A 6000-nucleotide genomic window follows, 5' to 3' on the forward strand; every position below is an offset into this window, starting at 1 on the left:
GTGATCTGGGCAAAGTGTGGTGACTTTGAAGGAGATAAGATATAAAATAGTTTTGATTTGTTTAACCTTTTAACATTTTTAATGGGATAGTTCCCCAAAAATAAAAATTCTGTCATTAATTACTCACCCTCATGTCGTTCCAAACCTGTAAGACCTTCGTTCATCTTCGGAACACAAATTAAGATATTTTTGATGCATTCCATGAGCTCTCTGACCCTCCATAGACAGCAAGGATCCTACCACGATCAAGGCTCAGAAACGTAGCAGGGAGATCACTAAAATAATCCATGTGACATCAGTGGTTCAACCGTAATTTTTCGAAGCTACGAGAATACTTTTTGTGTGCAAAGAACACAAAAATAATGACTTTATTCAACAATGTATCTCCTCTACCTCACCCTGGCGCCATTTTGGAGCGTATCCACTGAACGTAAACAATGTATGCTGTTCTGTGTCAGCAGCACCACGCGGATATGTTGTTTACGCTTTGATCTGAATGTAAACAAAGTATCCACGTGGTGCTGCTGACACAGAACAGCATACATCGTGATAATCTCCAAAATGGTGCCAGGGTGACGTGGAGGAGATGAATTGTTGAATAAAGTTGTTATTTTTGTTTTCTTTGCACACAAAAAGTATTCTCGTAGCTTCAAAAAATTACAGTTGAACCCCTGATGTCCCATGGATTATTTTTAACGATGTCCTTACTACGTTTCTGGACCTTGATCGTGGTAGGATCCTTGCTGTCTATGGAGGGTCAGAGAGCTCTCAAAATTCATCAAAAATATCTTAATTTGTGTTCCGAAGATGAATGAAGGTCTTGGAACAACATGAGGGTAAGTAATTAAAGACAGAATTTTCATTTTTGGGTGAACTATCAGTTTAACATCACTACATAATTATTATAATTACTGTTTGTGTAATTTTGTAGTTTTGAGGACTTTAAAATGAATATGAAATGTGTAAATTAGCAATAACGAAGTATGAGGTGTGTCCAAACTTGCTTATGGCACTATAGCAGAACAGCAGGTCCTGACCAAAACAAACATTTGTTTAGCAAAACTTCACCAGGCCTGTGCACTTGATATTTATCTACACCAGGGATCTATGGTAACAAATGAAGACATTTTTTGACTATTCACATAATGCAAATGAAAGGGAAATGGTGGGACAACAATTAAGCATTAACAGACAACATAGTTTCCTTATTGTTTTATTTGTTTCTCACTCCTTACTATGGGGTATTTAAGCTTTACAGGTTTTGATGATGCCTGATAATCTAGTCAGTCATGGTCATAAATGCTGATACATATCAATGCTGGGAAACTCAAATGAACTAAAAGCACCCTTACGGAAGTAGCATGACAGTGGCGAAGCATCATGATACTTTCAAATATAACACGGCACTGAATGATTACCATATTCATACTATGTACTAACATTTAAATTAATCCTCTGAAACAACACACCTATTGTGTACATACAAGATAATACATTGTACTTGTACAATAAAAATGAACCTACATGAAATTACATCTCTAAGTTCATAGTTGTTAAAAACACCTGCCAGTATTTCTGCTATAATTATGACATTTTATTAATACAGAAATGGGGAAACAAACAAAACAATTATTATAAAGGGGGGAAACATAAAAAAAATGTTTTCTCCATTTGTATGCATTTTTATCATTTTAATTAAACTACATTATTAAAATACATTAATAACGCTACTAATATTAATTGTATTAATAACAGAACCAGTTGAACAAATTTAAAGCATCCCACGCCCTTCCTGAGGCCCCCTAGTGGGTCCAGCTCCCTGGTTTTAAAAAAAAACTGTCATATAGACTTGAAAGTGGGACTCTTTTGAAAAAACTATCACCGAAACCACCAAGAACAGTCTAACATTCACATATCAAAATAATACAAACCACTCAGGACTCCACAGCAATGCTCTAGAAACCATCTACAACACCTTAACATTGTTACTCTTATTAAGGACGTATCAGACAAATAAACACTTTGTTGTCTGATTCAAACTTAATGTGAAGGGCAACTAGAAGATATTATACCCTAGTAAGTATATGGTGTTCTAAAGCACCCTGGTCAATGTCTGTGCCCTGTGTGTCAGTGCTGTCCTAAATCTTCTCTAATCTCAATCACGTGTCCTTACTCAACAACATATACGCACGCTTCATTCACAAAGGCTGTGAACGTGGTTCTACATGGCACACCCAGTAAAATGACTGGACAAAGGCCACATGTAATTGGGTGATGTTTATTTGGTGTAATAAACATTACATTACATACCATCTAATTGTTAACCATCATGTGTTTTTGAATTTAGCCTGTCGGTTTCCTTTCAGTTTCTTTTAATGTTTCTCTGGCCTATTTTCAAATATATTCTACCATTCACAAATTATTTATTAAAAAAGGACATTTCAAATTGATCAAAAACAGTAAAGACATTAAAAACACAAATACAAATAAAAATCAAATACATTCAAAATACTGTACTTTTAAACCATTCATCAATGAATGAAAATAATTACATATGTATAAAAAATTTAAATGTCACCACAAAATATTAAGCTCTACCGCTGTTTTCAAATCAGCATATTACGTTCAAATTTTATTCTCATATGTAATTATGGTTGAATGCAATAAACAGGGTTGCCACTGACTTTTGAGCATCATTCTATCCATTACTCGTTCAGAGGTTTTGTACAAGCTTTACTCTCTTTTAGTAACTTAGTGTCACAAGATTTATTGTGGTTACATAACACAATGTAGATAGACTGGGTGTGTAGTCAAATCTGTCTCTCTTTTTTATAAAGTTTTCGCAAGAACGAACATAATACCAAAAGGATTAATTCTCTGCATTATATGTTGTGCTTCCTGAAATATATACTGTAGTCTGTAATTATGTCCATTGTCCTTTAGCAGCAATTACAGTCTTTTGCTTGCACATTGTTTTGCACATTGAAAGTTTTGCCTAATCCTACAGGCAAATGCAAATATGTTCCAGCTCTAAAGTTAACGATGAGTATCTGTGGACTACAATTTTCAGATAATACAACTGATTTTCAATTAGATTTCAGTTCAGGCTTTCCATAATAATCACTTTTCTTGATCCATTCCTTCACAGCCTTTTGGAAAATAAATCTCTCTGGCTGACTGAATCAGGTTTTCTTTACAGATTTGCCTGTATTTTGGCTGTGTCCAAGTTACCCATGATAACAACAGTCTTTTCAGTTTCCTCTACTGGAAAGCAACTCTAAAGATTGATTCTGTATCTAATGTAGTTTATGTGTTATTTGGTTGTTTAGATGTATCTTTTTTGCGTCAAACATATGCAAGTCTCACATTAATATGAGCCTCTTCAGATCACAAAACTTTTTAACTTTTTAAGTTTTGGTTTGCCACATTCTCTCTCAAGGTGTAAAATGCTGGCAAATCAAACAATGTTTTCTTGTTTTTGAATGTCCCTTGATGTTCCATCTCTGTATTCGATTTTTGATGACAATCCTGGTTTTATTTCTTATATTTTGTTATATCTTTTAAATGTTGATATAATTTGGTTTTTAGCTAAAATTTTATTTATTTGCTTTTTATTTTAAATTTTTTTTTGATGTTCTATTTACTACTTATTTTATTTGATGCTGTAAAGCACATTGGTCAGCTGCTGCTGCTGTTGTAAATGGTGCTATATAAATAAATTAAACTTGAAACTCTTACATATGAAGTGCTATTAATCAGGCTGTCAAAACTTCACAAACTTGTTTCCACCCAACGAAATCTTTACGTTAGCTGAGATTTTTTTTATTAAGGTTGTTAAGACAGAGAATTAATGTTTGTTTGTTTGTTTTTTTGCCCTGAAGAAAATAGTAATGGCACATGTCTGTTCAAAAAGCAGCATAATCTGAGATATAATGCATATTTTTGCGCAAATCAAGTTAAATGAGTTCAAAACTTTGAGCAAATCCCTGAAGTAATAGTAATAGCAAAACTAAAATAGGAAAATTCCATTTAAACATTTTTTATTTTTATTTTGCAGCACAACAAATCATCTGACACCCTAGATGTATTTCTTCACTGGGTTTATCTCAAGGCATTCTGTGATTGTCTTCTTTGTAAAGGATGTGATGCTGCCTCAGAATTAGTCAAGGCAAGGTATCTTAAAAGACAGAATTAAGATGTCTAGCTTTTGAAACTCATTGTGTCTGAAGCATCTATTGTGTCATAAATGCAATGGGCATCTCACTAGGTTTTGGCACAGCAATTACATTATATTTACATAAATATTTAAATTTAGCACCAGCCTTAGCATTAAACACTTGAGACCATAGCCATTTCCCATTCAACTACTGTAGTTTCTTGCTTTCTGAGGCACAATTTACCCAAACTCTGAATAAGTCACTGGCCGTAACAAGCAAAGTTTCCAGTGTGGAGTTATTTGGTCATTCTTGGCTCATACTGACATATTTCCTGACTATTCAGCCAGCGTTAGAAATTTAAGCACAGCATGATATGCTGGCAGTTTCAACCATTTCCCATCACAATTCAGAAACACAATTTATAAATATACTTAAAAAAAAAAAATCGAAAATTTATTTGGCGTGAGATAAAGTCAAATTCCATTCAAGCAGATCAATCACTATATGGGAATATTTTCAGAGAAGAATAAGCACCACTGGAAAGGATGCTCCATATCCACTCCATATTTTGCTCTCTATGCATATTAGGAAAAATAAAAGCTTGAATTACCGAGACTTTACAGTGGTGGATTTCAGACTCTCCTTATTTTAACTTTTATAGATGTAGACATACAACTGTAATAACAGTCATGATAGCAGCTCATTTCATTCTTGATGTTCAAAATATCACGGAGGTTTGTATATATAAATATGGATGAGTACTTAAATATAATGTTTTTCAATAAATAGATATTCAATTTTAGAAATTTCCTTAATTGCAATTCAAATGAACACTCATTTAATTAATAACATTACATCATTATTATTATTATTTAATAAATAAAAATAATAAATTATAATAGTTTAAATAAAATACGATCAGTTTTTCCCAGTAAAACTGAGTGAACAAATGTATGTATCTTTTGTGTAATGCTTCATATTAATCATTTTAAAACAGCCAAAAAGGGAGAGACAGCAGATCTATTAGAGCAGAATTTACCAGAGACGCTGTCCTGATTTGAACTAGGTTGAGACTGCGTAACTACACACACACACACACACAAACAAACACACAGTACATACTGGGGGTTTCTCCCTGAATTACAACCTTTGGTTGGCAGCAGACTGTAAATGCAGAAGCTGTTTGTCTGTGTGTTTGTGTGGTGGGGGGTGGGGGGGGGGGGGTTTGTGGGGGCCCCTAGCGTTGGCCTCGGCTCTGAATAGTTTCCATTTGGTTGTTCTTGTTCTCAAAGTGCAAGTTTGCTTTGGAATCCTCATTACATCCATTAATAATACAGTTTTTGTCCATGTTATTCTGAAGGTTCAGGTTAGTTAACAGTGCCACTGTGGAACTGCTGTTGTTTTTTTCATTGGTGGGCTGTAGGCGGGGGGGTATTGTTGCAGCCTCTCATTGAAGTGTTGAGCAGACTGAGCAGATGCCTGATTAAAGCTAATCTGCTGTTTAATATTAGAAATCCCTCAGCATAGCTAGTAAGACCTACGAAATATAAACACACATACACACACACACGTATGGTTTTATAAGTGTGTGATGTGGGCGATCCAGTGTGATAAATGTGTGTATCATATGATATAGGAGAATATTTCATTCACATCTGAAACATTTCATTTGCACTATATAGTATGAAGAACTGTGCAAGAAATCTAATGCACACATACAGTCGGAAAACAGTTCCTTTATTTCATACAATATAATGATCATAACTCCCATGATCTTGCATATATATATATATATATATATATATATATATATATATATATATATATATATAATATATACATA

The 6000-nt window shown here is 33.9% G+C and overlaps 1 protein-coding gene across 1 annotated transcript in view; it reads right to left on the bottom strand.

Annotated features, from left to right (window-relative positions):
- LOC107559738 (taperin-like) overlaps nucleotides 1-6000 on the bottom strand; it is a 33381-nt gene that overhangs the window by 3986 nt on the left and 23395 nt on the right. The gene's annotated exons all lie outside the window — the stretch shown is intronic.

The sequence above is a fragment of the Sinocyclocheilus grahami genome, unplaced genomic scaffold (genome assembly GCF_001515645.1).
Source record: "Sinocyclocheilus grahami isolate Dianchi unplaced genomic scaffold, SAMN03320097.WGS_v1.1 scaffold696.1, whole genome shotgun sequence".
NCBI lineage: Eukaryota > Metazoa > Chordata > Actinopteri > Cypriniformes > Cyprinidae > Sinocyclocheilus > Sinocyclocheilus grahami.